An 18205-nucleotide genomic window follows, 5' to 3' on the forward strand; every position below is an offset into this window, starting at 1 on the left:
ATAAAGGTGCAAATGTTTTATGAATGGAATTACATGGTATGTTATTAGTTCAAGAGTTGGGCATACACTGCTTTTAATTGCAATAATGCACAGACTACTATGAATTGCACTGAGGGAAGACAGCATGGTAACATGTGCACAGGTTTGTAAGGGTACCTAACGGTATGCCTAATATTGTAGATGTTAATCAAACAGCAGTTTCACACACACACACACACACACACACACACACACACACACACACACACACACACACACACACACACATATATACACACACACACACACACACACACACACACACACACACACACACACACACACACACACATCCACACGTGTATACACATGCATGTGTCAAAGGGCATTTCCATGGTGTTTGTATTAAATAATGAACAGAACAAGTGGTATTTGCCTATGGATTAGATGGAACACCTTAGATCTCAGGAATGGGCCATGCAATGCATTAAGTTTGACACTACCTGAAGCTCTATATGCATTGTTGCATATTAGGCATGACTTCTCTCATTATTGACACATTCTCTGTATGTGTTGTCACAATGCTATTACATTTCAAGGTCCGCTGGCCTTTTGCAATACACATACAGTTAGATAGATTGGTGTGGTTGGAGTCTGTAAGTGCAAATGTGCTTACAAACTTATTTTTTAGCATTGTGGCTGCTTTTCATATCAGATTGTGGATCGATAGGGCTTGGGAATTTACCCTTACTCAGCTGTTGCGTGATCTTGGAGTTGGTATATACAATATGCAGGAGATGCAGAGGGAGCGGAAGGGCTTGTTCTGGCATTTCGTATCAGTGATGACTGACTACAAAAGTGTCGTTTACATTGTCTTTATTTTATGCTTCCTTTTAATATCTGGCCAGGTATACATATACAACTGTGAATATATAAGCTTGGTAAAAAACTATGCAGCACAATATACATGTAGCTCTAGACATGACTATATCCCTGTTGATATGTATGCATTTCTTGATTGTCATGAAATTACTTTAGCTTTATACTGAGAATAGAAGGGTTGTGTAACTTCTTGTGTCATGGTCAGGGGATATAATGCATTATTCCTCTGGTAAAGCTGTTAGCAATTCAAAATAATCATTATTTTTGTCCTATTATTAATTTTTGGAAATAAATTATTAGTATTTGAAAATAAATCATTGGAATGGAGTTTTTCAATGCTGTTTGTGTTTATTTGAAAGCTATATTGTCAATGTACACTCAGTATTCTGGTTTGCAAATATTTTCTTTGTACTAGATATAATACATATTAGGTAATGACCTTGAAAATCCACAGAGCTGACTTTGCATTGTATTGGAAATGGTTTTCTCATGCCTCTGATCATTTGCATACTTTCTGTTCTCAAAAGGCAGACACTGTGTGCACTACCACAAGGCAGCTGTTGACATTGTGCATGATTTGTTGTTAGTCACAGCTGGGCTTTTTCCATACAATTCCCTGAGTGCTTTTCCTATATACTTCATATCCATGTCCATAACTGTTATCATGATTAATTTTGGTTTAACAGTGCTTGGAGAACTGTAAATTTCGCAACATGTGATTTTTGGCAAAGCATGATTTCTGTGTTTTTTTAATTGAGATTCAGTCACACACCTAGCTCTTTTCAGTTGTTAAATATAAATTTTACTGACCATTAATTTTAATACATCCTGAGTAAGGGATCCTCTTCTGCAGTGTGTGACTGGGTGTTTCTTTCCTACTAGTCCCCAGCCATATCTATCTATATCTATATTTATATATATCTATATCTGTATATATCTATATCCAGGTTTACTATCACAATTTTGCCATGCAGTTGCATGGCTATGAAGTATTCGAACAACATATGTTCGAATAGTTCATATTTCGGCAGGTTATGTGAGCGACCGTTATTATTGCAAATGGACTGTGCATTCGCAATTATAACGTTCGCTCATGTAAGGGGATCGCTGTACAGTGTGGTTAGGGAAATACATCCCTTTCCTCACTGTAGTATGATCTCGGAGTTGGAATATTAAGTTGGGGGGTGTGGAGGGTGCAGGGGGGCTTGCCCCCCTGCATAAATGTGAGTTTAGGCTAGTTAGGTAGGGAGTTAAGGGAAGGGTGGGAGTGCTGTTAATTTCGACAATTCACAGCTGTTTTCGACATTAGATACATACGGAAATGTGTACTTTCGGCGAAACACTTCGCTAATACATACACATTTTATTTTAACTTTTGACATTTTGATAGTAAACCCTATATCATTATACATACATATATATATATATATATATATATATATATATATATATATATATATATATATATATATATATATATACTCCTCTTGAAAATGTACATGCACAAATAATGCCACTCCAGATATCGGCATTTATAATGTTAGAATATTTTTGTGTGAATATCAAATTACTAAGCAGTTACTGCAAGATGTTACTAGAACATCTTATTCCATAACTGACCACCAGTGGGACAAACCTTGAAATTATTAATTCAGATACCTTAGTGTCTGGGTAGACTCCTATCAGTTTAGGATATTCAAACAAAATGGTCAAAAAATGTTGTGCAACTGAATACTGTTTAGCAAGGAAGCACTATGAACAGATGAAACACTAAATATAAAATACAAATACACATATACTCTCTCTCTCTTTCTCTATGGATTCACTTTCAAATCTCAAAATACTGAAATACCTAATTTAAAAATGTCTAAAACCCACTAAATGAAAAAGTAAAAAAAAACAAATGTCACAATACTGAAAATTCATAACACTGAATTGTCAGTATGCGACGATCTATTTTTTAATACACCTTCCACCACACAAGGAAAAATACAAACATGACCATCCAATCCATGTCATAAAAAATGAATACAACACAAAACAAAAAAAAAAAAAAAAACAATAAATCTATGTGTAAGCAGAGGGGCAAGACCCCTGCACTCCCCACAGCTCCACTACGTATATATACCAAGTCCGAGGTTGCACTACCACAAACAACACAACAAAACCACTCTACGCACCCTGCACTTCCACTGCACACTTTCACATGTACATCTGCAAGAAACACACACACTACACATGTACAAAAATAAAGACTTACGCACACATATTCTCACCTACCTACCCCAACCTACTCCTAAAACTTCCCAAATAATTAAAAAATCAAACATTTCTACCGAAAACCTTTAAAAAACCTTCTGGACATATACACACACATCAGCCACCATGTCTAAACCCCAAAATATATTACACCTTAATTAGACAGCAACCCAAAACAAAAACACTGGATAACTACTACAACAGATTCGATAACATAACATTAGTGAAAATGCATTTTTGAATAGCTGCATTTTCAACACTTTAATCTCAAGATACTGAAATTTGATATTTCAAGATTTAAAAGTGGACCTCTCTCTCTCTCTCTCTCTCTCTCTCTCTCTATGGGTTCACTTTATAACATCGAAATACTGAAATGTCGAATTTCAATATCTCGAAGCTATAAAGTCGAATGTGAAAAATAGCAAATGTTCATAATCGCAAATTTGACGTATGCCGAAAATATGTCGAATTCGCGGTTATGAAGTTGCGCTATGTAATGTCCGGGTTTGTGTTTTGTTGGTGCGCGGTGCCGTGTTTGGATGTAGGTGTTATGTCAGGTAAGTGAGTGCTTTGTAAGGGTTTTGAGTGGGAGTTAGAGTGTGTGTGAGGGATTGGAAAATGTGCGTGTGTGAGTGAGCTTTTGTGTTGTGTTTGTGCGATCTCGGAGTTAGTATATATAAGTAGGGGGGGTGTGTTTATGCTGTGATATGGGTGTTGTATTGTATGTTTAGTGTAGTGTGTGAGGTGTTTTCGGTTATGTGGTTTCTCGGTTTTTGTTTGTCGGTGTTTTGTGGATTCGGTTTTATAGTCTCGAGATACTGAAATTCGATATTTCAGCATTTCGAGGTTATAAAGTGAATCCCTCTATATATATATATATATATATATATATATATATATATATATATATATATATATAATATATATACTAAATACAGAAATGTCTTAATACTGCAGTTCACCTTTCATGCAACTATTACAAACTCACCCAGAAACTTACATAAGCTACAACCTGGATTAAACAAACTGTGCAGAGTTGTACTGGTTTCATACAAAGGGAAGCATCACTATGTGACATACCTCTTAACAGTCTAGATTTTCAGAGAATATCCAGATTTTTGCTTCATATAATTGGTCTGCTCTTCATAAAATGTGTTTTTCTGGCAAATCACTGAGGATTGAAGTCACTAAACAATGAATGACATTTGAGCATGTCCTTCAGAAAATGCATGTTAAAGTAAAACCTGTTATTCTACCAACTTTCTGCATTTATAAGAATAATATTTAAAATCTGTTCTTATTTTTGTGCCTTTGTCCCCTCGTTATTTCTGGCTTATTTTTTAGGCTGAGAGGTATTCTATTTCACTATCACAAAAGCAGGATTAATCCACATCAGCTAAAAGGAAATGCAGTTAATACGTATCATGATGTGTATTGTTCATATTTCTGACATTTCCCATCAGTAGCATTTACATTAAAGCTTACAGCCTTCGCTGGATCCATGTGGTTTCTTTCACATTTTAATTATCACTTGACAATTCCTCATTACTCTCATGAATGCAGAGGCAAAGTCTTTTTCTTCTGAGGTTCTGAGGTTTGGAAGCTATTGCTAACCAATTTCAGGGAATTTTCTCCAATGAGTAAATTTAGCATGTTGATAAAATCACACTTGCAAAATAAAGCTAGATGCAGTTGCTGGAGAGAGATAACAAAACTGCCAAATAGTCTAATGGAGAATTATCTTTCCCAAATTCCCAGTTCTTTTGAAAACATATTCAACATTTAAAGGTGAAACTACTCAGCATTGAAATGGTGATCTATTAGCTGTAAATAATAGATCTGTGCTTACCTTATCTACTATGCTTTTTGTTCTAACATGTATTTCTCAGTATGCATAGTATGTTTCTCAGAAGTCTTAGTTTGTAACCAGTCACTAATGTCTAATCTACTAATCTCACATAACTAAAATACATTTTGCTGTGCTGTATGATATATCGCAACTAAAGCAAAGATGCACAATAAATTACTTGTATTCATTTATTTATTTGAGACACACAAAACATATAGGCATCATCAAAAAAAATGGATCACTATATATTCAGAGATTTCGAATGATACTTTATTAAGACTTCTTCACAATGAAGTAGTATAGTACCATACCTTCTACTTTAAATATTTCCAAACTTAGCTGAAGAAAAAGCAGTTATGTGACTGTGATAAATCATAATAAAATAATCTATGAATATAAAATAATATTTACATATTTATACACATGCAAAATATATACACCAATATAAATACATTATGACATTGCTTCTCATCCTTAAAATATAATTGATATTTATAGTTTCAATAAAACCTGGTAGCTTTGTTAAATTAAGCTTAAACTGCCATGTCAGTTTTTTTTTATTTTTGAGTTTATTTTCCAAGGTATCACATCAATTACTAACAAGGATTTCCTCCAAAGATAAAAACAAAAACTTTTTAATTACATCACTTTAAATATTTGAAGTAAGGGGTTAGGCACTTGGACTTGGTCTGTAAAGTCTTAATAAACTATGGGACACAAAACTCAATATATAGTGGTCCATTTCTTTTTGATGATTCTTGTCTGTTTTGTGTGTCTCATGTTTTTATAGTTTTGAGCTAATAGCTGTTTTTTTCTGAGTCAACAGTTATCCACCATTTATGTTTGCTTGATTTATTTGTTTATTTGACTAGAAATGCAAGTGGGTAAGCACCATTTATTGATAAGGCATACGTCTCAACTTGCTGACACTGAAAACAGAAACAAAAATAAAAACATCCAGCTAATAATCCAGACATTTAATTTGCCTGAATTTTGAATACCCAGTAGCACATAAACCCTCTTGCTAATTGGAATATGGAATGCCACACAATAAACATGTTTAAAAATGGAGACTGACAAAACTGATGGAAACATTTAAGTATATTATCAACGAGGCAGTATAAAAACTTTAGAGTTTAATGAATCATATGACAAAATTCTATCAAGCAAGGTAATTTATTTTTACTTCAGAAAAAGGGGGTTGTGTGTTATTTTTGTTAGTTACAGTTGCACTAGTATATTTGCCTTGTAGTATGGTTTATTTTCTACTAGACAGCTTTAAAAATCACATGTAATGATGAGGATTCAGAAAACTGAGTGAATGGGTACATCAAGCATAAAAATAAAGATCTTCTTCTTCTTCTTTTGGCTGCTCCTGTTAGGGGTTGCCACAGCAGATCATCTGTTTCCATTTCTTCCTGTCCTCTGCATCTTGCTCTGTCACACCAACACCTGCATGTCCTCTCTCACCACATCCATAAACCTCATCTTAGGCCTTCCTCTTTTCCTGTTACCTGGCAGCTTCATCCTTAACATCTTTAACCCAATATACTCTGCATCCCTCCTCAGCACGTCCAAACCAATGTAATCTTGCCTTTCTGGCTTTGTCTCCAAACCTTCCAACCTGGGCTGACCCTCTAATATACTTATTCCTAATCCTGTCTACCCTCATCACACCCAGTGCAAATCTTAACATCTTTAACTCTGCCACATCCAGCTCTGACTCCTGCCTTTTTGTCAATACCACTGTTTCCAACTCATATAACATAGCTGGTCTCATTACCCTCTTGTAGACCTTCCCTTTCACTCTTACTGGTACTCGTCTGTAACAAATCACTCCTGACACTCTTCTCCACCCACTCCATCAAGCATAAAATTAAAGATGCACCTGCAAAAATATGGACATCCCGTACAGGGGTAAATCAGGCTTGCAAACAGGAATATTCCTCCAAAATACAAACAGGGGAGAGGTTTGAGAGCAGACTAAGGCAGAACATCTCCAAAGATTTCATAGTAAAACTCACTTTCCAACAACATATGACTAAGGATTTGCACATGCCCTTTGATAAGCCCACAGATGTATTCATTTTTATTTAAGTCCACTAGTCACAAGTACGTTTTTTAACAGTCACGCAGAAGGATTGCTTAACTAAGGAATTTGTTCAAAAATCAAAGCTTATAGGTTATTAGCTGCTGTTAATAGTAATTATTAAAACTAGAGTTCCAGACAGTGATACAATGGCCTATAAAGGCTCTCATTGACTGCTTCTGAAAACTTTAGTCAGATTTACTCTACATTTAGGCTTAAGTGCACACAGAGATCACAGTCAGTCTGGGGCTGGTCGCTCCCTTGTTCTCCAGGTCCCCAATAAGACTCCCCACTGGCACAGCTATAGGGTCCAAATCTCAGCCTAGTGGGCAAGCTAAAACTTCCAGCAGCCTCTCTGTCCAACCAGTGCTTCATGTCCCTGCCCAAGTAGCTGATACACACACACACACACACACACACACACACACACACACACACACACACACACACACACACACACACACACACACACACTTTAAGAAGAGTTTATACAACCACACAGACACTCCTGGGGAAGGCTGGCACAGGTTCTCCAGCTGTGCCCTTTTTTCCCAGACTATATGGTAGTACCAGCTGCCACCACCCACTAATATTTATCAGCTACTCAAAGGCCCTTAAAAGGGTGCCCAGTTATTACTGTGCAATATTATTATCCAATTGGTAGTATAGCCCAGGGCTAAAGCTATTACAGTGGCTTTGTACAATTTTGCCAAAGGCATGCAAGTACTCTAAAGTGCTTAAATTATCTCTACAAAACAGCTACAGTTGAAATGGTTTCAAAATATTTAATAACAAATAGTCAAAACACAAGACAATACTTTTTACTACACAGTGCTAGTCAGGAGTTCAGAGATCACAGAGAAATACTTAAAATAATTCAGTAGTATAGCTCTGACATCACAGAAAAACACTTAGACTAAGCCTTCTAGCTTCTAGCTATTTCTAAGAGAAAACACAAGTCTAAGATAAACTTACATATAGAGCAAGACAGTGCTGATGAGTTGGATGATCAAGACAAAAATGTTTAATGCTCTCTGATTCTCTCTGTTTTTAAAATCACCTTCTTGGTTCACATTACATCATTCTTCACACTTTCCTGGGTTCCCAGGCTAACAGAAACTACATTTACATTCTTCACCTCTGGGGAGAAACCAAAGCAATAAAGGACATATATACATGCAAATTCTGGCCATTAACTCTGGCCTTATAACAATAGCAAGAATTCCTTCATCTAGACCAGCCAGAGCTGTTTACATCAAAGGGTCATAGCATGCTTTACTTGGTCAGCAGAGTGCACTATTCTTACATTTTTTTTTCAGTTCCACGTGTAACACTATTTTTACCATTTAAGACAACAAGCCTGAGGTTTACATTAATATTTACATATGATAGAATTATTTCCAAAATTCTGTCTGGCTAGGCTGGCAGCCTTCATCTATCTTCACTCAATCTTCACAGCATCAGTCATTTTTTACCTTAAAAAACACAGTATATGACACAGCCAACCAGTAAAAACATTCAAATAATTAGTGTAATCAAGAGGCATTCACTGAATTTTAAAGCAATCCACTTCAATAAAAGCATTTGTATAAACGATAAATCTAAAACTCTATTTATATTGAATTTGTCTTTCCATTAAAAATGCTTTTATCGTTATCATGTTGTTCAAACCAAGAGGTTTATCATCAAGTCTAGTAATCCATTTATATTCTGCTATATCCAGTTTATTATTAATATATCCTCTCAAATTCTTTTATAATACTTCTAAGACCTTAAATTTAAAGTCATGTGTTTCACCACTATCCATAATATGCTTTGCCAAGGCATTAGTTGTCACTTTTCTTCTAATTTCTGACTTATGTTCAATAATGCAGTCCCTTAACCACGTTGAACATTTACCTATATATGTAGCATACAGAAGCAGCAGCTGAGCTTTTTAGCTTATTTGGAGATTAATGTAGTGCCAAGAGGATTACGTGTGCTAAAGATGGCTGCATATGCTAATGCATATCCTGAATTGCTAAAGAGATTGCAACAATTGAATTTAAAATTAAGTGCAGATTATTAATGAATGATTTCTTTGTGGGCATAGAACGTGGACATTCTGATGAAATTGCTAGCCTAGAGAATGAGATTGTGAATTTGTCTATGTTCACTAATTCATCTGCTGCTTATCACCAAATGCTGGATAGCTTGAATGCTTTTGATAAGAGGCTTGAAGCTACAAAGCAGTGTAAATTACACAGAGATGTAAATGACTTTAATTTAGGACACATTTTTGCTTGGCCAAAAGACCAAAATACAATAAATAAAAACTCTAATAAGCATATGAAAAGGGGTGCAATGTATGAGTTGGATACATTCAGTAATGGAAGTCAACTCTTAACCAATGAACAGACTGGGGTAAGCAAGACAACCAATGATCCTGAGAGGCTTGAATTAACTACTAAAGCTTCTGCGGCAACTCCCCTTGCTGCCCACTGGACAAGTGAAGATATGCAAATTCAACCTACGAAGGAACTAGTGAATCCACAGCAGAATGGTTCATCTGCTCCTGTCCATTCATTGGCTAACACCACTCCTATTGATTCTATAAGTACTAGTAATGCAACACAAAATGGTGTTTTTTTTTCAAGTCTACGAGACCCATGGTAAGAAGACTGCCAGAGAAGGTGGAAGTATGAAAATGCCCACAGTCGTGAAGCAGGTTGCAACAATGAGCAAATCTGAATGGGACAAAGGGGAAGAACGACAGCCCTTTACTGTTCAGCAAGCAAGGATGAAAATGACACCTAAAAGTAAGCAAATGAACACTCTGCTAAGTTTATCAGACTTTATTTTATCAGCGGTTTGTATTAGTTTATTGAATAAAGGCTTTAAGTTTATACCAGCAGTATCGGATTCCATAGTTGATGCATTATAAGGAAACTGTTTAATCTAACTTATGATGAATATAAAGCACTAGTTGAATTATGTGAAAATAGAAATATAATTATGAAACAAGCAAATAAGGGTGGTGCTATAGTACTTTTTAATAAGTTGGAGTATGGGGAACTAATGAATGAATTTCTCTTAGATGAAAACAATTTTAAAGTGATTAATTTTCTTGAAATTAAGAATTATATTGCTGAAGTCAATATGTTTGTATATGACCTACAACTACAAGGCAATATTTCATTAGAATTTTTCAACTATTTTACTGTCCCATGCCCTAGAGTATACAGTATACTGTTATATACAGTATCCCTAAATTGCATAAATCTCTATCTAAACCACTGATGAGAAATATAGTCTCGTGGAAAGGGTGGGTAACGGAGCCCCTATCCATTTATGTACAAGGTGTTTTAAGCAAATATTTGCCATCATGTCCAAGTTATATAAAAGACATGGGTGATATTTTGTCTAAATTGTATGTAAGGTATAAGAATAACAATGTGAGAGATTATTTGATGGTTACACTTGACATAAACTCTTTTTTTACACTGATCCTGAATGAATATGGTGTTAATGCCATATGTGAATTTTTGTGTAAGAATACTGACATGAATGGGAGAACAATAGAGAATATTTGCAGTTTAATTGAAGTTGTTCTAACTAAGAATTTCTTTTTGTTTGATGGTCAACCATACTTGCAGATAGCAGGTGTAGCCATGGGTATCCCCATGGCTAACATGTATGCTAATATTGTATTGAATCAATGGGAATGTGAATATGTATATAATGATACAAACCCATTCAAAGAGAACATTCTATTCTATCAACACTTTGTAGATGACTGTTTTATGATATGGAAGGGGAATGAACAGCATCTAATGGAATTCATAGAATATCTGAATAACACTATGGATTTTTTTGAAATTTAAAGTGAATTCTTCATGTAATAGTATTGCATATCTTGATGTTCATTTATTTAAGGAATTTGGTCTACTAAAAATAGGTGTTTTTAATAAAGAGGTTCAAGTGAATAAATACACACATACTAAAAGTATGGATGCTAGGCATATCTTTCGAGGATTAGTTAAGGCTCAGTTTTTGAGAACTAGCAGGTTAAATACAGGTGAAAATAAATGCAAAGAGCAAATGGAGAAGTTAGCAGATGACTTTATAAATAGAGGTTATAATAAAGATTTGGTTGTTGAAACCATGAAAGAAGTGCTAGATAAAAGAATGCAAATAGCATGACCTTTCTTTGGAGAGGTATTAGAAAATGAATTATTACCTACGTGTAACTCGTATGAGATGGGAATGGTCTGATATGTGACTACGTTTAACAATATGACAAGAGAAGTAGAGAATATTGTTAGAAGGAATTGGAGAATATTTACATCTATGCCCAAACTAGTTACTCTTCTGGGTAATAAACCAAGATTTATCTATAGAAATAGTATGAACTTAAAAAGACAGCTTTGTTATAAGGATTTTGAAGTTAATGTTACAATTCCATTAGTGAACAAATATGGCACTTACCTTGCCATAATTCTAGTTGCTGTAGGAATATTTGTAACCTGTTAGATTTCCAACATCCCATAGCAAAATGTGTTTATTTATTTATTTATTTGCTTATTTATTTATTTTACATTTGATGACCGGGATAGTCCGACTGAGCTTAGTAGCCCTTTTTCAGCAGAAGCCCAAGGAGAAAACCTTCACACAGATTAACAAGACAAAAGTCAACAGTACAATAAATGATACAGGATAAAAGTGTATATACAATACAAAAAGTTTAACATTTTAATACAATAAATTTGAAGCAGTAAAAATATATTACACACGTATGATTTGTATTAGTAAGAGTTTTAGGTGGAAGGTGAGAGATAGTTGATAGGAAGGATAGAAAGGGACTAGAGGAGGGATTAGGGAGCTAAGAGAGAAAGGGTTTATGGAAGATGTTTACATTGACATATCCATTTAGATTGCATGTATTGTTTAGTAGCTGTTTTAAATTGTTTTTGTTGTTGTAGAGTCCTAATTTTGAGAGGTAGATCATTCCAACCCTTAGCAGGGTTGAAGCTGTAGAGATTTTGTCCAGTTTTGGTATTAGGTTTATGGATTTGTAATAAGTTTTGATTAGAACTATGAAGGGATCTTGTTGGGGTGTAATAAGAGATTAGTGGAGAGAGAGTTGGACAGTAAGATGGTTTGCAGAGAATGGAATGAATGATCTGTGTCTGAGTTAGTTGAAGAAGGTTATGTAGTTCAAGCCAGTGTAGTTCTTTCAATGAGAGACAGTGATGGGACTTATATGTGTTTTGTGTAACAAATCTAGCAATCTTGTTGTAAGTTGTTTCAAGTTTGGCTAGTAGTCCTGTGTTGAGATTAGTTAGAATTTGTGAACTATACAGTAGGGTGGGTAAGAGATAGGAGTTAGATATGGTTAGCTTTGCTTCTTTATTAAGAAATTTCTTTATTACGGTACAGGAGTCCTAACTTTTGATGTGTTTTCTTAATGCAATTGTTGATATGTAAGTCAGTCTTTAAGTGATCATCAATGATGATGCCAAGTAGTTTTGTTTTGGTGTCTACCTGTATAGGGGTATTATTTAGAGACAATATTGAGAAAGATGGCTTGATGTAGTGAAGGTTTTTTGGAAGAAAGAGTAATAGTTTTTTTTTTTTTTTGGATTTAGAATAAGTTGGTTATTGGATAGCCAAGTGGATAGATATGAAGTTAAATGTCAGACAATATATAATACTATGCTAATAGTTTATTTGGGAACATGTATAAAATGTGAATGCTTCTATATAGGCAAATGTTCAAGTTGGTTAAGGGATCGCATTATTGAATATAAGTCAAAAATTAGAAGAAAAGTGACAACTAATGCCTTGGCAAAGCATATTATGGATAGTGGTGAAACACACAACTTTAAATTTAAGGTCTTAGAAGTATTATATAAGAATTTGAGAGGAGGAGATATTAATAATAAATTGGATATAGCAGAATATAAATGGATTACTAGAGTTGATGCTGATAAACCTCCTGGTTTGAACAACATGATAATGATAAAACCATTTTAATGGAAAGGCAAATGTAATATAAATAGAGTTTTAGATTTATTGTTTATACAAATGCTTTTATTGAAGTAGATTGCTTTAAAATTCAGTGAATGTCTCTTGATTACACTAATTATTTGAATGTTCTTATTGATTGGCTGTGTCATATGGTGTGTTTCTTAAGGTATAAAGTGACTGATGTTTTAAATTATTAATGAATACTGATGAAGGGTGATTCTCGAAAGCTTTATTCTGTGAAGCAATAAACTAAGCATTTCTACTTGTTGGCATTCATATTTTTTGTAGAGACATAGATCTAGCAAGTAAGATGGAAGTAGAGGAGGCAGCTAATTATAAGGAGTGGCAGATTAAGAGGTCTATCTAGGTCACACTTGGCTATATTTGCTTGCATCTATTGTGTATGACCTTACTCAGACAACAGTAACCAGCTAATAACCTCCACTGTTAATGTAGTATACACAACCTAGTGTGACTGGACAAGACAGTGAGGTCAGGATTAGCACTACAGTGACTAGTCAGATCAAATGTCACACTTAGTTAGAACTATGTAAGACTCTATTCAGGTCCAGGGCCATTAATACAACACAGAAGTAGATTGACCCAAGCACCAGCTTATTTTCTAAAAATCTTTTCCATGTGTTTTTGGTTGAATCCCAGTAATGGGTTGTGTAAGATACATCAATAAGGGCACTGTTTTTCAATATGCTACTAAACGTGCAGACAATTATCTGGAGTGTCTCAATATGACATGTTTTAAGCTGCAGAGCTCTTAAGCAGAACTGTGTTGCAAGAATTTTTAATCTTTCATATTCCCTATATCAACACACACCTCCTTTTCCTATCACAAATACATAGTTACGTTCTAAGACTAGCAACTACAATATCTGATTTCCGCACTTCTCTTGGCCACTGCAATGCAGCTAAAATTTTGGTGGAACACCACATTTCATCATAAATCTCATTTCATAGGTTCATAACTGTATACTAGGCTACTGACCACTACTGCCTTTTATGAGTTTAGCTGTGCACTCCAAATGTGTCCAACAAGTTATATGTTTTAGACATTTATATAGGGGATGATTGTTGGTTATGACATGCTTTACTTACTGCATCTGTCCATCAGAGATAAAGGTGCCAGAACACAAGTGAATTTTTGATTTCCCATACAAAAGTCCAAGTTACACTTAAATAGGGTTAGAGAGGGACTTTGTTTCACATGCATGGGGGGCCTTTTCCAGAGAATGGGAACTCTATGAGTTGCATATATCTCTCTCAAATATGTCCTATTTATGTTGCAAGAAAAATGTAGGTCTTCAGATCTAGCAGTTCTGATGTTGTTTGTTTTGCAGATGTGCAAAAGGTTCATCAGAGATGAATCCAGGGATCCCTTCTAATCCAGGCATAGATTGCCTCTAAGTAGTCTGTCGGAGACCAAGTATAGAGATAGGGCTTTGAGGCAATCTGCTTATGACTTTGTGTCTATGTCCTATAAATTTGTTATTAGGAAGGAACCTTTGTAGACATTCCAGTTGCTACATGTGTCTGGTCAGGTACATACTGAAGGGGACATTATACTCAATGATGGATCTGATGAGATACCGGTGTGGAAGCTAAGAATATGTGGGAAGAGACTAAACAAAAGATAATACAACATCTGAGAAAATGCAAGCTTTGTTATATGGATATCAATAGCAAGATACAAGCAGTTAAAATGTTTTCAGTCCCTTTAGTTTTATACACAGGTCAGGCATATTTTTATCAACTAGAATGCAAGTTATGGATTGTAATTATTAAAGAGATGAAGAATTGTATCCTGGAAGGAAAGATAGCAAGAGTCAAGTAGGATAAGCGTGTTCTTCTAGTAGAACAGGATGGATTAGGACTACCCAAGTTGAAGGGGTATTTTAGACCAAGACATTTAAGGCTCCTATACACAGCTCAAGCAGAAAACTATCATTCAAAATGGAAAGAGATGATGATGAAATGAGGAACCTCGGGTAACAGGAAAAGACTGAGAATATGGATGCAGACCTTTAAAGAGAACATTAATAATCATACAGAATATTATATTAATAAAGTAGCAGAAAGTATTCTAAGAACTAAGCCAATATGGGAATGGTGAAAGGAGATTTTGCCAATAGAGATGACTACAATTAGAGATGCAGACAATATGCAAGAGGGGGTGGAAATATTTTGGAGAAAATTGGCAAATGAACCAAGATATTTAGGAGCAAATAACTAGAGAGGGAAAGGTAATAGAATGGGAAGATTCCAAGAACTTATTTAGACTGTAAAATAGAGATTGCTTTCCATATCAAGGATTGATATCAGGGTATAGGCAAAGAGAAAGAAATAGGGGAGTCCTAAAGGAAAGACCAGCACTGGTAGAGTTTTTGGTAGGATCTGGAACAGAAGTTGCCATTAAGAATGGAATAATTAGTAGACCATATAAAATATTGCATGATAACTATAATAATCAATCAGAGGAGGTTAGGAAGGTTTGGGAAGAGAGACTGGATAAACAATTCACAAAAAAGCAATGGGGTGGATATATGTATGTCTCCCAAATATGCAACAAAATCTAGAAGATTTAGGATCTTTGCCTGGAAGTGGTTACATAAGTATTTTTGGTACTTACGTATTATTGCAACCAGATTCGTACCACCTCGTTTTTTTTTCCCATTGCATTCTTTGCAGTACAGTATTGTCACACAAATGTATAGGGGGAATGATACATTCAACAGATAAAGTCTAGTTGTGGACCATGGAGTGCACTGATAGGGGAAAGGACCCACGTGACTGTAGTGGGAACAGTGAGACAGATATTGGGGAGATTCAGCCGCAAAAGCCTGCAGAACAGTTGCAGCGTTGTTTTGCTGGTAGAAGTGTGAATTGGAGTGCCGGAGCTAGTAGAAGACACTCTTGTACTACCTATAGTATGTTATGATTGTGTTATTGTCACCATCTTTTAACGTTGACACCTTAATGCCTGTTGCTTGCTACTTGCTACCTTTACAAGTTGAGATTACTAGTATTAGCTGTGTGAAACAGGATAATGGTTTACACCCCTGGCACAGGAGTTTCGCTGGGGAGAAAGGCAGCACTCCCTCAGAAATCACTGGTCCTGTAGTTGCTATTCCTTACAGGCACCTCGCCTGTTCCTCAAAATATTTTTTCCATAAATCCCTGACCATTGCAGTCAGTCATTTAAATCAACAAGCATTGCAGTCAGTCAGCAATGCCATGTGTTAGTGTTTCATATAGTTTGAAGTCTGCAGGTACTGATCTCACAGCACAGTCACTGGGTATTGCTTCGCATGCCTGTTACTCTGATAGCAGAAGAAATCAGGCCAAAGTGTAAAATAATGGTGGGTCAAAGATCCACAAAATAGGGACAGATTTCAAACATCGGTCTTAGAAACTTTCTTAGAAATTGGAGAACTGTCAAGCGCTATCGCTACTTGCGTATTATCAACTTGTTTAGAATCTAGTTGTGATAATACGTAAATACTGTATCTTTAAATTCTAAGCAGGCTCCAAAACATTTTTCCTCAGGTAGACAGCAAATGTTAGAGGTTTGATGAGAAGAAAGAGGTAATTGGGAACATATTTTCTGGGAGTGTATAGAGTTGGCAGACTTTAAAGATTTCCTGCAGTCTGCACTCTCGGAGATGCTGGGTGAACAAACTGGAGTAACTAGAGAAATTATTTTTTTTTTAGCTATGATACAGAATTGGAATTGCCTAGACATAGTAAGGCCTTGCTGAGTCTAATTATGGTGGCTGCCACAAAAGCAATTATTAGAAAATGGAAATCAAAATCTAAACCAACTTTATTAGAAGTAACAAAGATACTAACATAGATAAAACAAATGGAACTGATATCTTTGGAAAAGGGTAGGAGCAAATTACATAGGAAAAAAACAGGAAATCTGGGATCAATACATACAGAGGGGGAATGAGGTTTAAAAGAAGGCAGGATTTAAATGAGCTATGTAATGGTTGAATGGCAATGACTGTATATAGTAAAAGTGATGTATAATGTTTGCAGCTATAGTTGTGTTGACACAGTTTGTAAGGTATAATGTTTGCAACTGAGATTGTATTGTTATAGTTTATTTTCATTTATATAAATGTAAGATATCCTATGTCATACATGAAACTTTAATAAAGATTTTTTTTTTGTTTAAAAAAATGATGGATTTGATGAGGGTGAAATATAGTTTTACTATGCCTTTATAAGTTGAGTAGCATAGAAGTATTTTCTTACTACCTTGGACACATGTTGGTCAAAGACCAGGTTACTATCTACATGTGCTCCCAGATCCATCACTAGTGGGTCATCTCTTAGGCAGTTTTATCAATTATATAGTTGCTGGGTTGGCTGACTTCTCAAAATGTACTATAAGGTATTTCTTAACACTGAGTATTAAACCGTGGCTTTGGAACCAGTCATTTGTTTGTACTAGACCCTGTTGTAAAATGTGAATATCTTGAGGACATTCTATGACTACTCCCAGTTTGCAGTCATCTGAAGACTTGGTTGCCAGAGGCCTTCAACACTGGTCTTGACTTCCAAGAAGTAGATGCCAAAGAGGACCGGACCAAGCACAAAGCCTCAAGGGACTCTACTTGTGGCCTACTTCTTTGTGGAGATGGTCTCAATAATTCTAACATCCTGATTCCTATCTGTGAGCCGGTTGGCTATCTAGCATGTTATATAAGGGTTTATGCATAATTCCATAAGTTTGTTAACAATCCCTGAGTGAGATATTGTATCAAATGCCTTAGCCATGTCAAGGTAGGCAGTATACACTGTTTTAACCTCATCCATTGCCTTGATGACCTTCCCAAAGAAGTCCACCAGGTTCAGTAGGTATGAGCTTCCTTTGACACAGCCAAACTGGGATGCACCCAGTCTCTGAAGGTCTCCTATGTCTTCGCTGATCATTTCTATTATAATTCTTTCCATGACTTTGCACATAGGACTAGTCAGACTAATGGGGTTGTAATTTCTGGGATCTATTGATGGTCCACCCTTATGAAGAGGGATGACCATTGCAGTCCTCCGTTCTCATGGCACAAAGCCTGTTTTGAGACTGTAGTTAAATAGTAACTCAAGTGGCCCAGACAGGT

Source organism: Protopterus annectens, chromosome 7.part1 (genome assembly GCF_019279795.1).
Source record: "Protopterus annectens isolate FY-2018-M chromosome 7.part1, PAN1.0, whole genome shotgun sequence".
NCBI classification, from domain to species: Eukaryota; Metazoa; Chordata; order Ceratodontiformes; family Protopteridae; genus Protopterus; species Protopterus annectens.